Source organism: Antechinus flavipes, chromosome 5, assembly GCF_016432865.1.
Source record: "Antechinus flavipes isolate AdamAnt ecotype Samford, QLD, Australia chromosome 5, AdamAnt_v2, whole genome shotgun sequence".
Classification (NCBI taxonomy): Eukaryota; Metazoa; Chordata; class Mammalia; order Dasyuromorphia; family Dasyuridae; genus Antechinus; species Antechinus flavipes.
This window is the reverse complement of record NC_067402.1, coordinates 191,140,822-191,160,444: the sequence shown is the minus strand read 5'-3', so window position 1 is coordinate 191,160,444 and position 19,623 is coordinate 191,140,822. Positions and strand designations below refer to the sequence as shown.

General features: G+C 34.6%; 1 protein-coding gene across 1 annotated transcript in view; it reads right to left on the bottom strand.

Annotated features, from left to right (window-relative positions):
• The window catches only part of GPR19 (G protein-coupled receptor 19), a 44,002-nt gene that overhangs the window by 13,615 nt on the left and 10,764 nt on the right, over positions 1-19,623 (bottom strand). Inside the window, exon 2 of the mRNA XM_052000106.1 lies at positions 3,332-3,506. The gene's annotated coding sequence lies outside the window, so the exon portion shown is untranslated. The remainder of the gene's footprint in view (positions 1-3,331; positions 3,507-19,623) is intronic.

Here is a 19,623-nt window from a genome sequence, read left to right as displayed (position 1 = left end):
GCAAAGCCAGTACTTATAAAGGCAAAGAAGTCTGTAGCTTCTCAATATAGTTTGCAAGGCTTTTGACTGGGAGGCAGCAAAACAAGGGAGCTCTTTCCTTATGGTCCCATGGTCATTGTAAACCCATAGTGGGAGCCCTTGAAAATTCTGGGGAATAGCATAAATCTAGAAAGCTATATTTATATGGATAATTGGAAGGAGCTGGATGATGATGTAAGATTAAAAAGAAAGAAAAAAGGAAGAAGAAATTCATGAGAGCCTAATGAATTCAAAAGTTATTAAGGGAATCCTAAAAATCAGGGGATAAATAGGGTCTGTCCTGAGTTTTAAGAGGTGAGAGACAAGATATTCAAAAGGAATCTGCATTCTGCAATTGATAAATGGTCAAGAGATATGAAAAAACCATTTTCAGGGGAAAAGAACCAAGCTATTAACAACTACATAAAAACAATACTCAAAATCGCTGATAATTAAAGAAATGCAAATTGAGAACTCTGAGGTTATCATCTCATACCCATTGGATTGGGTAACTTGACCAAAAAAAAGAGGGGGAGGAAATGACAAATACAAAAAAGGAGAAATAGGAAAATAGATATATTAATGCACTGTTGGTAGAATGGTAAAATGCTCCAACCATTCAGAAAAAGAGTTGGGAATTATGTCCCCAAAGCTATTAATTAGCTATGACCTAAAGCCTAAGGGCGATAAAACTGCCTATTTTTTCACCATATATATATTAAAAACACACACACAGAGACAGATAGATATACAGAGACAGAAAGACAAAAAGAGAGACAGACAGACAGACACACACACAGAAAGAGAGAGAGAGAGAGAGAGAGAGAAAGAGAGAGAGAGAGAGAGAGGGGCTCTTTTCGTAGTGTCAAAGAATTGAAAACCGAGAGGGTGTCCTTCAATTAGGGAATGATTAAAGAAGTTATGATATATGAAGGTGATGGAATATTATTGTGATTTAGGAAATGATGGAGTTTTAAAATGACACAGAAAAAGACAGGGAGAGGTTTTCTGATGAACCTCAATTTTATCTGAAATAGGCAAAGGAAGGATGAAGAAACACACAAATAATTTGTTGTAGATACTCAACAGGGAAAAATACCAGGATGAAAAGGTGGTATTGGTCATTAAGAGAGAATAATAAAGGGGAGGGAAGGGACAAAAGCAAACATACTTCCCAGTCTTGGAGGAGGATTAAAAGGAAAAAAGGAGAAAATAAATACAATTTTAGGGAATGCCCAGCAATTGGGGAATAGTTGTCATGGGAATGTAATGGATTATTATTATTGTATCATGAATATGCTAAAAGAGATTATTTTTAAATGAGCAGTATGAATGTATGAAAAAGTGATTCATAATTTCATATCCCTTTTTTGATATCTGCTATATCTTAGAAATGCTCCATTTTGATGTTAAAATTTAGAATAAAACTTTTTAGAACAAATAAAATGAGAACAATACCACATATAGGTACTGTCTACTTACAGGGTGGTTATATCAGATAAATAAAACACACACATATATGTATACATACATGTGTGCTCATAGTGATTTGCAAATCTTTAATGATTTAATTGACTTGTATAATAATACTTTAAAGATTGCAACTTTACCTATATTATCTCATTTGATACTCAACAGTTGTGATTTTTATTCCCATTTTAGAGATGAGGAAACTGAGGTAGAGAAACTTGCATTAATATACCTATTTTCCTACATTCCCTTTAGCATTTGTCATATTCCTTTTTTTTTTTTTAACCAACATACCCAATCTGATGGCAATGAGGTAACAACCTCAGAATTATTTTAATTTGCATTTCTTTATCAGAGATTTTGAGCATTGTTTTCATTTAACTGTTAATAATTTGGATCTCTTCCTCTGATAACTGTTTGTTCATATCCCTTAGCCATTTATCATAATGCAGATTCCTTTTAAATATCTTATCTCTTTCTCCTCTTAAACTCAGGATAGACCCTATTTATACCCTAATCCTATTTTTCCTTTTTGATTCCCTTAATAACTTTTGAATTTATTAAGCTTTGGTGAGATACTTATTTCTTCTCTCCTTGTAATCTTACACACCTACTAAGTATCCGAGTCAGGATTCAAATTCAGATATTCCAACTCCAAATCCACTCTATCCAGTGTGCCACCCAATTATTTTATTATTGTTATGAATGATTTAAAATCCCACCCACATACATTCCAGTTTTTCTTTTAACATTTCTTTTTGCAAGGCAACCAGGTTAAGTCACTTGCTAGTAACTGAAGCTGGATTTGAACTTAGGTCCTCCTGACTTCAGGGTGGTTTTCTATCTATTACACCAACTAGTTGCCCCTATATTACAGCTTTTCAATGTTTTTGTTGGATGTGGGGTCCAGAGCAGAACATGTGACTCTAGAGAAAATATCTAGAGAAAGACAGAAACAGAATGAGAGAGACAGAGATAAAAAAAGAATCACAGAGACATAGAGAGACATGGGGAGAGGAGAGAAAGAGAGAGAGAGAGAGAGAGAATGACTTTAAGGTTTATCTTGTCCAAATCCTTCATTTTACTGATGAGAAAAATGAGTCTCAGAGAGGATGAATGGTATGCAAAATGTCATCTAGCCAGTAATTGACAGTTAGGTTTTAGGTCCTCTGATTCCAAACCAATGCCATTTCAGCTGTAATTTATTGTCCCTAGTATATTCCTGGGGCCCATTTTAGCAGACTCACACACTTTATTTGTCATATTTTGTGTCTATTAGTATAGACTTAAGTTGTAGTACCATTTGTGATTATCATGTCATCCAAGTGACTCATATTTGACTTCTCAATTACTGAAAATTCTGGATTTCCACTCCACAAAAACTATTGTCTCAACACTCCTCCACAGAGGTATATGATTGATTTTTTTATGTGATGCAACTGGGATTAAGTGACTTACTCAGGATCATACAGCTAAGAAGTATTATGTTCTGAGGAGGAACTCAGTTCCTCCTGACTCCAGAGCCATTGCTCTATCCACTGTACCATCTAGCTGCCCCTTCTAGTTCATATTTAAAATCCAGATTTGAAACTTTAAATTTATTTCTATTAAATTTTGTCATTTTAAATTATCATTATTTTAACCCATCAAGATATTTTGGATGCTGATTAGCTAGCTTCTCTTCCTTGTTCAGCTTTAGTTATCCAGAAATTTCCTCAATTATGCCTAATATCCATGTCATTCAATGAAATTATCCATCATTGAATGGAAAAGAGTCAATAACAGGGCTCCATGGAATTCTACTAGAGTCCTTTAAAGAAGTTGATATGAATCCATTAATTACCATTCTTTGAGTCCAGTCATTGAACCAATTCCAAATCCACCAGAAAATATGGTAATTTATCCCACATTTTTTCATCTTGTTCTCAAAGATGTCATGAAAAACTTCTTCAAATGCCATGTTGAAGTCCAGGTATACTATGCCTATAGAATTTTCTTGATCTTCCCATCTAGTAATCCTGTTTACAAAGAAAGAAAGAAAGAGATTAAGTTAGTCTGATATGATTTACTGGTTTTTCAAACTTCCCTTTTTATGTGTTTATAATCTGTCCTTATAAAATACATTTTATTGTATTCAAATCTTAGCTTCTTAAAAAACCAAAGCTTATAGAATTCTGGATCTAGAGTCAGGAAGAGCGAATTTAAATCCTATCTCAGATACTTACTAGCTGTGTGATCCTGGGTAAGTCTCCCTAATTCTGATTCAGTTTAATCAACAGCAGAATGAGGACAATAGAAGGATCAAATGAGATAACATTTGTAAAAAACACTTACCACAGTGCTTGGCCATAGTAAAAACTTAACAGATGTGTGTTCCTTTCCTTTCCTCATATAGCTTGAAAAATCTACTATCTTTCCTCTTTTGAAAACCTAGATAACCCTTAGTTCCAGAGCATCACTGTTATATTCTCTAGACATTTCCTGTTCACAAGTTACCTTCATATCTTTTGTTGGAATAAATCTCATGAGAGGTGTTCTTACAGAATTGTGGCATCTCAGACTGGAAGGCACTTCAGAGACCATTTAGTCTCATGCAAACCTGAAGAAATCTCTATACTGAAAGATAAACTGGTCCTCCAACTTGAAGGTCTTCAGTTAGGGAGAATCTCCTTTCACTTAAGTCAGCTTATTTCACTTGTGGTTAATGCTAATAACACATCCTTTGCTTTATGTAATACTTGGGGGACTTTCCCCAAGAGTAGGCTATCATCAGTTTCACACTCTCAGTAAAACTCACTAAACACCTAGTTAAGAACTCATCAATTTGTACATAATCATAAGTCAGCAAAGCCAGCGAGGTGGCTCAGAAGACTTGGAGTTGGGAAGACTCATATCTCTGAGTTCAAATCCAGCCTCAGACACTTATTAGCTATGTGATCTTAGGCATATCTTAATTTTCTTTCTCTATATTTTCTCTGAGGGAAGATGAAAGAAGGAAGGAAATGACAAATCACTCCAGTATCTTTGCCAAGAAAATCCCAAATGGGATCACAAAGAGTCAGACATGGAGCAGCTAGGTGGCACAACGGATAGAGCACTAGCCCTTAAGTCAGAAGTTCCTGAGTTCAAATCTGATCTCAGACATTTAACACTTCCTAGCTGCATGACCCTGGGCAAGTCACTTAACCCCAATTGCCTTAGCCAAAAAAACAAAACAAAACAAAACAAAAAAACAGAGTCAGACATGAATGAAAAATGACTGAACAAGAAAATAAAAAAATTAGTAAGAATACAGAATTAATTGAAAATAAAGACATTTAATGAATGTTACAGTAAGAAAAGTAACAATAGATCATTTTTCTCATAAACTTAGGTTTTTTTGTGTGTGTACATACACATACACATATACACACATATATTTATACACACATGTTTATGTTTGTATGGTATATATATGTATGTATGTACACACATATATAGAGGTATATTTATAGATGTATTGTACATGTGTATATGTATATATGTACACACACACACACTCACATATTCTCTCAAGTATGTACTACTAATGAGAAGAATGGATGCACCAGATCCAATACAAAGATAAGCAATTCATGTCTCTCACCCTGCAGACCTCAGTATCTTCTAGTGATCTCATCACACTAATTCCCAAGAAGCTTGTTCCTTTTGTTCCTTTACCTTCACATTTAACAGGACATTCATCAACTCTTTACTCTTCCATCACCTTCTCAAATAACAAAGCACAGAACCAGGAGCAGTTAGTATGATTTCTTTAATGAGTACTGGCATTAATAAATGTTTGTGGTAAAGTATAAATAAAACCTTAAAGAACAGAAAAACTTTGTAATAGGAGTTCACTCTCTGGAAGAGAAAGCAAGATAGAGAGGGGAAAGCATTCATTATCCACTCTTTCAGTAAAACAAAGCATTACATTGTTATAATCATTTATATTGTTTTTCTCTTTTTGTTTACTTCATTTTGTATCAGTTTATTAAAGTCAGCCCATTCTTTTTCTTTTTTAAATAATATCTTTTTTTAAGATTATATGCAAAGATAGTTTTCAACAGTCACCTTTGCAAAATCTTGTATTCCATAGTTTTGTTCCTCCCTCTTCTAGGCAACAAGGAATCAAACATAGGTTAAACATGTGCATTTCTTCTAAATATATTTCCATATTTATTATGCTGCACAAGAAAAAAACCAGATCAAAAAGTGGGGAAAAATTAGACAAAAAAAAAAGCAAGCATCCAAAACAATTCCAATAGATGTTGGACAGAAAATGCCATCTGCATCCAGAAAAAGAACTAACGAGACTGAATGTAAATCAACACATGCTATGTTAACTTCTTTTTTCTGCTTTTTAAAATCTGTCTCATGGTTTTTCCCTTTTGCTTTGTTTTTTTCTCTCCCAACATGATTCATAAAGCAATGAGTGTTAAAAATAAATTTAAAAAAGAAAGAAAAAAAAAAAACAAGCTAGCAAGCAACAACAAGAAAGTTGAAAATATTATGTGTGATCCACATTAGGTCCCCATAGTCCTCTTTCTGGATGCAGATGGCTATCTCCATCACAAGACTATTGGAATTTAGTCCATGCTTTTTTGTGTCATATTCATTGTTTCTCACAACATAATAATCTATTATATTTATGTACCACAATTTGTTTAATCATCATACAAAAGTTATCTACTTTGTTTCTATTTCTTTGCTATTGTAAAAAGTATTTTATAAATATATTGTTGCATATGAGACCTTTCCTTTTATCATTGACCTCTCTATGTTATATGCCTCCCAGTGGAAACTCTGGGCCAAAAGGTAGGGGCATTAATAAACTTTTTTATTTAATTCCAAATTACTTTCCAGAGTGGTTGCTCCAGTTCTCAGCTCCACCAATAGTGGATTAGAGAACCCTTCCCCCGCCACCTCTATAATGTTGAATATTCTCAGTTTTTGTTCTTTGCCAATTTATTGGATATAAGATAAAACATAGGAGTTGTTTTTAATTTGTATTTTTAATTAATTTTTACTTATATTTTGTTTCCTAAAATTTCCCCTGTATTCCTCTCCTTCCTAGAAAGTCATCTCTTTTTTTAAAATTCTCTGTAACAAAAGATTTTAAAAATAAAAATAGTGTTTTATTTTTCAAAATACATGCAAGGATAATTTTCATCATTCACTCCTGCAAAACATTGTGTTCCAAGTTTTTCTCTCTCCTCTCCCTCCCTTCTTCCCTGGACAGCACATAATCTAATATACAAGTACAATTCTTCTATACATAATTCCACATTTATTATGCTGCACAAGAAATAGCAGATCAAAAGGGGAAAAAATAAGAAAAAAAAAGCAAGTAAACAACAAAACAATAACAAAAAGGTGAAAATACGATGTGATCCACATTCAGTCTCTTTCTGGATGTGGATAGCTCTCTTCATCACAAGTTTATTGGATAATAGAATAAAAAAATTCGAATATGTAACATTCATGGAGATACAAGGAGAAACTAATGATTAGGTCTAAGTTTGGGGAAGAGATGAAGAGCAGTAGAACTACAGAGCTACTAATCAGTAGATTAGTTCAATGATAAATCACATTTGCAACATTCACATTCCTTATATCACTGATTTCTTTCTTCCCTATACAGAGGAAGATAGGGAGGAACAAAGAGATGGTATAAGACCATAGGATTAAAGGAAATACACAATTAACAACCATAACTATGAAAGTGAATAGGATGGACTCATTTATAAAGTTAAAGAGAAAAGCAAAATGGTTGAGAAAAGAAAGAAAATACACTGAAAATTTAGAGTTACTCACAGAATTAAAATAAGGAACTGGAATAGAATTTCACCTCAAGCAAACTTTAAAAATGAAGGGAAGTAATCAATGTTTTAAACAAGCAACACTAAAAATAGACATGATTAAAAGTGATAAATAGAGAAACTACATTGTGCTTAAAGGCACCATAGACGGAGAATAGAAGCAGCTAGACTCAGTTCCTCATCTGTAAAAATGAGCAGGGGAAGGAATTGGCAACCATTTGGGAAAGAAATATATAACTATGCAAACAAAGTAACTAAAATGTCCATACTAATTGACCCCTAGATTCAATTACTTGCTTTATAAGCCAAGGAAACCATTGATAAGGAGGGAGGAGAAATTCCTACATACCCCAAAATATTTATAGCAACATTTTTTTTGATACTAAAAATTTTGGGGGAGAAGTAGATGCCCATCGATTGAGGAATGGGTTAAATAAAATGTGGTGGTACATGAATGTAATAAAATATTACTATCAATGAAAAATAATAATTTTAATGAATACAGAGAAGTATGGAAAAATCTACATGAACTGATATAGTGAAACAAGCAAAAACCAGGGGAAAAAATGTACATGATGAGTATAATGTAACCGGAAGAACAACCATACACATAGAAGAAAAATCAAAAGTATCAGTCAAAAATTATTAAAAAACAATTATGATTCAAAAAGAAGACACTCCCTATCTACACATTCAGGGAGGTGGGAGGTCCACATGTTTTACATGTTTTCAGACTTTTTCAATGTATTGGTTGACTCTTGATTTTTCTTCTTTTTCCTCTTAAAAAATCCTATTTGTTACATGGGATGGCTCTCTTAGAGAGGAGAATGAGGAAAATAGGATGACATAAAAACAAAAAACAGCAATAATAGTTTATTTAAAAAGGGAGAAAATAGTTGGAGACCTCAGTGTACCTTAATGTACCACCTAGGAAAATCTAATAAAAAGATAAGCAAAAAAGAAATTAAGTACCTGCATAAAGTTTTAGGGAAAAGTTAAATACAATAAATCTTTGGCAACTGCTGAATGAGAACAAAAAGAACAAACATATTTCTCAGTTGTGTATGATGCCTTTAAAAAATTGACTATGCACTAGAGCATTAAAAAGTTTATAATCAATTTCAGAATAGAGAGAATAGTAAACATATCCTTCCTAATCATAAAGCAATAAAAATTATATTCAATAAAGTATCTTTAAATAAAATCTTAGAACTTAATTGAATAATTCAATCTTAAAGAATTGATGTATCAAATAAATAATAGAAATAATAGATATTTTCCCAAAAGAAAATGGCAACAATAAAGCAACATGAAAAAAACCTTTGGGAATTAGGCAAAGAAGGTTTTAGGAGAATATATACACTACTAAATACTTTCATCAAGAATAGAGGAAGAATAGCTCAACTATTCTTTGAAAGAAATCATATAATTTCAGTGAGGCTGAGGCTCAAAAGAGAAGGGAATAAGTACTTCCACTTTCAACTTACAAATGCTTTGGAGATATACTGAAATGGAACTTCTGTGGCTAAAATTTTCATAAGATGGAAATTTTCTAAGTAGAGATTATAACATATAAGTAAATTGATCTCTATACCTATGAAAGATAAGCTCTTGAGGCAAAAGTAAAGAAAGGCTCAGGAAAAGGGAATTTTGTCATCAGTGCTAATCATCTTCCCCTACAACTTGATACTAAGAAATCTGCTTCCCACATAAAATGCTACATGAAGGGACACCTATGTCACTATCCCTCATATTCTTCTTTACAATATAATTCCTTTAGATTGTGTTTTACTCACTATTCTTATTTTGGGTTTCTGGATTTGATGTGAATTGCAGTTTGCTCATATCCACCATACACTTCCTTATTGTCTTCTGTATGATACTCATTTTTAGTTCCTAGGAAGCAGTGCTATTTCAAGTTTTACTGGCATAGCAACACCAAGAAAATGTTAAAATTGAAAACACAGACTTTTGCTTTCATGGACAGTTCTAGGTCAGTAAAAAGGGCCTTGCAATTTCCCAAAGCAATCTAGTGCTCTATCTTCTGTTCAGTTCTTGAGTTCAGCTTATTGTTCATTTGTACTATTTGTCCTAGAAATGCATTCTGTTGGACAAGCTGTATACACTGTCCATTTAAACACGTCAGAAACTGGGCAACATACATTTTTCATCCGTTTAATTGTTGTTGTTTTGATGGATGTGTCAGATTCCATTGAGTAATCAAGGGTTGTCTTCCAGGAGGCTCTGCAATGTTCTGGGGCTTTGTGCAAAACACTTCTGATAATTCTGGGATGATATCCATCATCTAATAATCAATATAATATATGATAACCCATCCCTTTTGGGTTAAGGTATTAATATATTACAATTCAGTGCTCTCTTGAAGAGAAAGCATCTTAAATTGTTGTTATATATAAGCTGAGATAACTGTGTCATCTCAAGTGGAGAAATAGAGCACAGAGCAGGTACCATTTTGATGGAAGATGCTGGAATATTTTTGTGTGTGTGTGTGCAGATTTTTGTGGCAAACAGTGGAGGTTGGGGATGTGTATCTAGACAATCCAGGGTCTGCATAAAAAGCCTCTCAGAAGAGAAGGGGAGAGAAAAGTACCTAAAAAATTCTGCAGGAGTAAAGAAAAGGAACCCTACAGAACTGAACATTTTGCCAAGAGCAATTTCTAGCAAAACTTTATCTATCTCTGAGATTGTTATCACTAACTTTCCCCTCCTGAACCTGAAAAAGCTTTATTCACACACATTCTTATACTCTAGGAGATTTGTATATTTAAAGATTCTTTCTAGCTTTAAGTGAACAGTGAATAGAATACTGGACCTAAATTCAAAAAGAACTGAGTTCAAATCTAGCTCCAAACAGCATAAGTTGTATGACCTTAAGCAAGTCATTTTATCTCAATATGCCTCAATTTCTTCTGTTGTAAAATGGGGCTAATAATAGCATCTAATTTCCTGGGTTGTGGTAGGGATCAAACGAGACAATATTTGTAAAGCGATGTGCAATTCTTAAAGCTATGTTAAAATTAGTTATTCATGTATTTGATTTCTTGAATTTGATTACTCACTGTTGATTTTCAAATGGCTCAAATGAGCAATAGCAATAGGGTTTTCTTTAGAGTGGAAAACACACTCCATATTCTGCTCATCTTAAATGGTACTTAATAAGGTCCTTTTATAAATAATGAACAGGATGATGAGCACATGTTCATCGTTTTACAGTCCATGCAAGGTCACTAAGGGCTGGGTTTGTATTCAGAGGAGAGAAAAGGCATATTGTTAGGTTTTTACTAACTCCTCAATTCAGGAATCTTGGGACATCTGTTATTCCACCCTAACCTCCTATGTAATGATCATTTATCTCTCACTCACCCACAGATACATCTGTTTTGGCATGCTAGCAGAGGTATATGTGACATATTGAAGGTCTGAAAAAACATGATCACACCCACCCACCATGTACCATCATGTACATGTTGATCTAGAGAGGCAACACTGGAATGAGAATAAAATCTGGTTGCAGCTTTTAGATAGAAAGCAAGGAATGGTGACATGAATACTGTCAAGTACAGAGGACTTGAATTCAAAACTGCTCCTGATGTCTCTTTCTGCATAACCTTGAGCCAGTCCCAACTTCTTTGGACAGGACCTTCCTCAACTTTAAAATGAGGAGGAAGAATTAGACAACATCTGAAATCTAACTGTAAGCTCAGTATCCTAGAAAATGTACTGTTAGCTTTTTAAACCAAAAAGGGAAGGAGTCTACAATTTAAATTTGAGGGAAGAATTCATCAAAAGAATCATATGGAAGAGGAAAATTCCACATTATTATTTAGAATTTGTCTTAAAGAACCAGAGCAGCACAATGTAGTAGAATGAGTATTTGAGTCATATATATATATATATACATGAAATAAATTCAACATGCATGGTTTTTCCATTGGAAGGAAATGTACACTGGAAAAACCATCCTGCTTGATTGCTTTCCTCTAAATTTTCTATTTGTTTATGTACATTTTCAAATATTTCATTTATGTTCTCTCCTTCCTCCATCCTTTCCTTCTTTCCCACTATCCTTCCTTCTTTCTCTCTTTCCCCTTTCTTCCTTCCCTTCTTTCTTCCTTTCTTCCATCTTTCCCTCATTCTTTTCATACCTTTCTCTTTTTTCTCTCCCTTCCTTTTTCCTTCCTTCTCTCCCTCCTTCCTCTCCTTTCTTCCCTCCTTCTTTTTTGCCTTTCTTCCATCCTTCTCTCACTCTTTTCATGACTCTTTCTTTCCTTCCTTCTCCCATTGCCTTCCTTCCCTTTCTCTTCTCTTCCCTCCCTCCATTCCATTGTATGTTAGCCTTGCTATACTTTGAAGTAAATATCCCTTTATAAAAACTAATCTGATTGAACTGGAGTGCAGAGAAACCCTGCAAATGGAAGGGAACACTACAAAAAGAGGGGGTTGGAGGCAATTGCAGAGCCTAGACATTGCCAATCCCACTTAAGAGTACTGAAGAATTTTAGGGAAGGGGTGAAATGTCACTTATTTGTTACTTCAGACAATAGGAGCCAGAGTAGCCACTGTTACATATATAATATATTAAGTAAAGATATAGCCCAATCATCTATTGCCACATGTCTATCATTATTCTAGATACCATAAAAGATTCAAAATAAAAATGAAACTTAACTCTCTTTCTTCAGGGAGTTTACAATCTAGTTGGGGAGACAAGATCATTACAGGGAATCATATAAGACAATATAGAGCAAGTAAAAGTAACAAATTGTATGTTGTAGAGACACATACACATCTTCTTTGTGAGACAGCTTCAGCTTCTGTACTATATTACACTTAGAAGATTATAGGGGGTTGTCAACAGTTCCCAGCCAAAACCTTGGATTCTTGTATTTTTAGTTCCATCCTCTTGCTTATATCTTCTATGCCTTAGGCTCTCTGTTTCCCTCACTGAACTTTATATACTGTTTAGCAATTAGTAAGTTGCAAGTCCAACTCATGTAAATCTTAAACCTTTACAGAGAAACTAGAGGGTGAGGAGGAATTGAGGGACTTTGGAAAAATTACTTAAGAAGGGGAGAGAATGCCCATGGGAAGAAGAGATATAAGAACAATCAACAATAACAGGCAAATGTAACAATATTCCAAGTTTTATGGAGTTCCTATATTAGTTTCCTTTTCAAAGCCAAGAACTTTATTTTTAGAGTTGTTATATTTGGTACAAGGTATCACCTTTTAAATTTATTATTATTATTTTTAGGATTTTGATTTTAGGGGTAGAAAGAACTAAACTGGATTATCACTGTGCTAAGAATATATCAGAACCTCCCTTGTGAAGCTACAGTGAAAAGCTTTATGAAAAAGGCCAGGGGAAACATGATCCTATTGGCATATTGGTTAAATATGAATCACTTAGCCAAGAAAATGTCCAATATTATTCCCAGCTTGGAATTAGGCAGTGGCAAGATAAGACAGTGATAAGACAGTCAAAGGGGGCTATTCTGCTACATTTGTTTTATTTTAAAATGCCTAAACTACATTTTAAAGAGAGTTATAGAGATTTAAAAAGCAGAGACTTTGGAAACTTACAACACAGAAGGCACACACAGAGTAGTGCCATATACACCCATGTATATATATACAAGATAAAAGAGCAGGGAGAATTCTTAGGATTATAGCATGAAAATATTTTAGTGCCAGCAATGGAGAAATAGGAATGATATATATACATGTGCACCTATAGAGGATCATAAGATCAGCCAAGTACATGGATAAAGGTAATTGGATACTATAGCTTAAAGGAATCATAGCTAAAGTCCTCTTTAGTTCATCATGTTAATAATCCTTTTTAGTTCTAAGTGCTTAGAGCTACCAGTTTAATCTATAGATACCAAAAAGAAAAAAAGAAGTGTAAAAGAAAAATGAAATGAAGAAGAAGAGAGAATAAAGAAGGAAGAAAAGGAGAAAGAAAGGAGGTATGGGAGAAAGAAAAAGAAAGAGAGAGGAAAAAAAGAGAGACAGATAGAGGCAGAGACAGAGACACAGGGACATAGACACACAGAGACAAAGACAGAGAGACACAGAGACACAGGGCAGGGGGAAGTATGGTAGAAAATGGTGGTGTTACTCTTTGTCCTCCCTACTATATGTTACCCTGCTTTCCCTCCTACCCTCACTCTATTTCCAACCTATTCCTTGGGGAATGGGGGGATTCATGTCAAGAAGAGAGAGAAATACCTTTCCTTCTACACAGATGAGTTGAAGAGGGAATATGAGACCTTATGATTAATTTTCACTGAAAGGATTTTGCCCATAAGCCAAGACAATCTGCCCCCCCCCCTCGTCCCCCGGGATAAATTGAGAAGTACCAAAAGGCCATCTTATACAAAACTATCCTGATTCTGATGCAAGAAATTACCAGAATTAAAAATGAGTCTTTAACTTGGCTACTCTGACCAATGCAAAAATCCAAGACAATTCCAAAAGTCTCATGTTGAAAAAATGATATCCAACTCCAGAGAGCGAGAACTGCTGTGATCTGAATGTAAAATAATTTTGTCTTTTTATTTTTTCATGTTTTTAAAAACATGTCTAATGTTTTGCATGATTTCATATGTATAATTGATACTATTTTGCTTGTCTTCTCAGTGGGCAGGGGATGGGATGGTGGGAAATAATTTGGAACTCAAAATTTAAAAAGAAAATAAAAAAGATTAAAAATAATAATAAATTTAAACTTTTAAAAATAATTATTTAAAGATTTAAAATAATATAGAGATGCCAGGATGGCATGAAGGGGAGGGCAAATGAATTAACAATCCAGAATCTTGCATTTTAGTTCTACTTCTGTCACTGTGTCTTTCATAAATCCATTTAATCTCTCTAGCCCAAAGATTTCTTATCTGTAAAATGAGGGGGCTGGGTATGGTGATTTTCATGTTCCTTTACAACTCTGAAATTCTTTGACTCATAGGACATTTTAAATGAGTTAAGGCACTGTTATCTAGGATATGTAGCACAGTCACAAGAAAACATTAGCAGGGATTAGTGTATTTAATAGATTTATCCCACAACTGCTATCCCAAATAAATGAAATAACTAAGGGAAAAAGGAACAAGTGGAACATAATTTGTTGGAGAATGGAGAAGGAAAAAATTGGGTCCATGTTTGCTGAGAACTGAATGAAGTCCTCTGTGACCTGATTCTAGGTAACTAGCATGTCATCATCATCATCATCACCAAAAACATCATCATTATCATCATTATTAATTCACTTGACGCTTTCCTTATAACACCTCTGTGAGATAGGTAGTGCAAATGCTGTTTTCTCCATTTCCTAGATGAGAAAACCACATTCAGAAAGTTTAAGTAACTCACTCATTGCTAAGTAGTAAGTGAATATTAGAATCAAGATTCAAACTCAGGTCTTCTAACTCAAAATCCAATATTCTCTCCATTAAACTGGAAATAAGACTGGAGTGAGACCACCAAAGGAAGGACAGAGATTTGAAGCCAAGTTTTATAGTTAGATTCCTTTTTCATTTATTTCTACATATCCCAGAGAGCTGAAATACTTTCTGTATCTTACTCATTAACTATTACATGGCCCTCCATTCTTGGTTAGATGATTTTTAATTGTTATTAGAATTATAACAATCAAGCATTTAAAATTATTAATATAATCAAAAATGAGGAAGAAAAGAGTTATTTTATGCACAGAATTCAGGGAGTTTTTTGAAAAGCAGATATTTGGTGTTCGGCAAGTATAACAGTCACTCAGTGTTTGTGGCTTATAGGCACTTACGTGTTCTGTTCTACAAGACCAGCATGTCCACAAGTATCAGCAAATTGACAAAATATCTTTCTGCTTAGCCCACTAGAATTTTTCATGAAGTCATAAATCATAAAATGTTAACAGGCTTTAATTTCCTAATCTGTAAGATTACGAGCTTGGGCTAACTGATTTCTAGGATCTCTTTCAATGCTACTGAAATCATCTAAGTGTGAGATGATGAGTGTCTGCATCAAGATGGTAGTAATGTCAGAGGAGAGAACGGAGTTCCTGTATGAGAGATATTAGGAAGGTAAAATTATGAATAAAGGATGCATATGAATTTATATTAAATATATATCTATTTTGTTGCTGTTATTGAAACATTTAATCATGTCTGACAGTGGACTGAAATATCCATGGGGTTTTCTAGGCAAAGATACTGGAATGGTTTGCCATTTTCCTCTCCATTGAATTAAGGCAAATAGAAGTTACATGACTTGCCTAGGACCATACAGCTAGTGTCTGATGCCAGATTTAAACTGTTAATGTTTGCACCAAGTTCAGCATTAATATGGTGAGTCTCTGTAGACAGAAGACTATTAGGCAACTTAAGAAGGGGTGAACCATCCCAGCTAGAATTTGAAGAGGTCAGAGCTCCCATGCCAATCAAGATGGGGCCAATGATTTATCTCCGTACTTCTAGCGCAGTTGAATTAGGGAGACCTAGCATATTTTAACTGTCTTGAGATAGTGCTTTGCATATAGTAAACAGTAGAGGTATATTAATTCATTCTTAATCTGTATGTAATTGCAAATAAATACAAATACGATTACATATACATTTTCATGTAGTCTTTGCCTGAATATAAAATAGGTGCTTTAACATTTGTTCTACGATATACAGAAAAAGTGAATCAATCAGAAAACATTTATTAGATAGCAATTATGTTCCAGGTACTATGCAACACTGAAAATATAAAGAAAAACAAAGGCAGATCTTGGAAAGGTCTATCAAGAAGTCCAGAGTCTAATGAGGGAGACAACTGGAGAATAACTATGCATAAACATGCCATATACAGAACAAATTGGAGTTAATTAACAAAAGTAAAGAATAAGCATTAAGAGACAAGCTGGGAAAAGCCTGTAGAAGGTGGGATTTTAACTGAGACATGAAGGGAAAGAGGGAAGCCAGAAGTTGGGGTGACGAGGAAAAAATTACAGGCATAAAGGATAATAAGTAAAAATATCTGGAGATGGCAGATGGTTTGTCTTGTTTGAAGAACAGCAAGGAAGTCAGCATATAAGGTATAAAGTATAAAAAAATTGAAAAGGTAGGAAAGGGATAAGTTATGAAGGTTTTTTTTTTTTTTAATAATTTTTTATTGACAGAACCCATTCCTGGGTAATTTTTTACAACATTATCCCTTGCATTCACTTCTGTTCTGATTTTTCCCCTCCCTCCCTCCACCCCCTCCCCCAGATAGCAAGAAGTCCTCTACATGTTAAATAGATTACAGTATATCCTAGATACAATATATATGTGCAGAACCGAACAATTTTCTTGTTGCACAGGGAGAATTGGATTCAGAAGGTATAAATAACCCGGGAAGAAAAACAAAAATGCAAGCAGTTTATATTCATTTCCCAGTGTTCTTTCTTTGAGTGTAGCTGCTTCTGTCCATCCTTGATCAATTGAAACTGAGTTAGATCTTCTCTTTGTTGAAGAAATCCACTTCCATCAGAATACATCCTCAAACAGTATCGTTGTTAAAGTATATAATGATCTCCTGGCCCTGCTCATTTCACTCAGCATCAGTTCATGTAAGTCTCACCAGTCCTCTCTGTATTCATCCTGCTGATCATTTCTTACAGAATAATAATATTCCATAACATTCATATACCACAATTTACTCAACCATTCTCCAATTGATAGGCATCCATTCATTTTCCAGTTTCTAGCCACTACAAACAGGGCTGCCACAAACATTTTGGCACATACAGGTCCCTTTCCCTTCTTTAGTATCTCTTTGGAGTATAAGCCCAGTAGAAACACTGCTGGATCAAAGGGTATGCACAGTTTGATAACTTTTTGAGCATAGTTCCAAATTGCTCTCCAGAATGGCTGGATGTATTCACAATTCCACCAACAATGTATCAGTGTCCTTGTTTTTCCACATCGCCTCCAACATTCCACATTATCTTTCCCTGTCATTCTAGCCAATCTGACAGGTGTGTAGTGGTATCTCAGAGTTGTCTTAATTTGCATTTCTCTGATTAATAATGATTTGGAGTATATTTTCATATGGCTAGAAATAGTTTTAATTTCTTCTTCTGAGAATTGTCTGTTCATATCCTTTGACCATTTATCAATTGGAGAATGGCTTGATTTCTTATAAATTAGGGTCAATTCTCTATATTTTGGAAATGAGGCCTTTATCAGAAACTTTGCCTGTAAAAATGTTTTCTCAGTTTATTGTTTCCCTTCTAATCTTGTCTGCATTAGTTTTGTTTGTACAAAAACTTTTCAATTTGATATAATCAAAATTTTCTATTTTGTAGTTAATAGTGATCTCTAGTTCTCTTTGGTCATAAATTCCTTCCTCTTCCACAGGTCTGAGAGGTAAACTATCCTATGCTCTTCCAATTTATTTATAATCTCATTCTTTATGCCTAGGTCATGAACCCATTTTGACCTTATCTTGGTGTATGGTGTTAAGTGTGGGTCAATGCCTAGTTTCTGCCATACTAATTTCCAATTTTCCCAGCAATTTTTGTCAAATAATGCATTCTTATCCCCAAAACTGAGGTCTTCGGGTTTGTCAAACACTACATTATTAAAGTTATTGGCTGTTTTGTCCTTTGAACCTAACCTATTCCATTGATCAACTAGTCTATTTCTTAGCCAATAACAGATGGCTTTAGTAACCGCTGCTTTATAATATAATTTTAGATCTGGTACAGCTAGGCCACCTTCATTTGATTTTTTTTCAATAATTCCCTTGAAATTCTTGACCTTTTGTTTTTCCATATGAACTTTGTTGTCATTTTTTCTAGGTCATCAAAATAGTTTTTTGGGAGTCTGATTGGTATAGCTTATGAAGGTTTTTGAAAATCAAACAGAAGATTTCTTATTTGATCTAGAGCTGATAGGAAACTACTGGTATAAATTTAATAGTAAGGTGATATGGTTAGAGCTATGCTTTAGTAAGATGAACATGACAGTGGAATGGAGGACAGATTGGAGTGAGGAAAACCTTGTGTCTAGGAGACCAACCAGCAGACTGTTGAACTAGTCCAGATGTGAAGTAATAAGGTCCAGTACCAGGGTATTAGCAATGGCAGAGGAGAGAAGGGAGCATTTACTAAAGAGATGTTATGAAGACAAAAATGGACAGTACTTGAAGACAGATTGGATGGGAATGTGTGTGTGTGTGTGTGTGTGTGTGTGTGTGTGTGTGAGAGAGAGAGAGAGAGAGAGAGAGAGAGAGACAGAGACAGAGACAGACACAGACACAGAGACAGAGAGACAGAGAAAGAGACGAGCCACACACACATACACAGAGAAAGAGATACACACACACATACACACAGAGAGACAGAGAGACAGAAAGAGACAGGAAAACAGAGAGAGAGAGACAGAGAGACAGAGATTCAGACACAGAGAGACAAACAGACAGACAGACAGAGGGACAGAAACAGATAGAGACAGACAGAAGGACAGCCAGAGAGACAGAGACAGAGAGATTCAGACAGACAGAGAGAGAGAGAGATGGAAAGACAGAGAAAGAGATGAGACACATACACACATACACACACACACAGAGCAAGACAGAGAGATAGAGATAGAGAGACAGAAAGAGAGACAGAAAAACAGAAAGACAGAAAGAAAGAGAGTGAGAGACAGACAGAGAAATAGACAGACAGAGATAGATAGAGATTCAGACAGAGAGACAGAGAGACAGAGAGATGGAGAGACAGAGAGAGAGAGAGAGAGAGAGAGAGAGAGAGAGAGAGAGAGAGAGAGAGAGATTCAGACAGAGAAAGAACTGTGTAACGCTTTTGTTTCCTGAGAGAATTAGGGCAATGGTCACTAGCCCTTTTTTGGTATTCACCTAGCTCAGCTCCTATGATTGGAGGGTATCCTATAGGCATGATAGGGAATTGAAAGGTCTCCCTTCACCCCAGCTTATTTGCAGCTTTGATCTCTCATTGGAAGGTTTGCCATTTTTCTATTTGGAGCTCTTGAGAATGATTTGGAAAGTCTTTAAATATAAAAGGAAATTAAAAGAATTTTCTGACTATGTAATTATAAAATAACAGCTTTGTATCAACAAAGCAAAACAAAATGGTAATAGACTAAGAAATATAATATATTAGATCATAGAATTAGAGCTAGAAGAGACCTTAGAGATTTTCTAATCTAGTCCTTTCATTTTACAGATGGGGAAGCCTAAATTAATTAAATAACTCATGGATCTCAAACGTGGATCTGTTAAAAATCCAGAG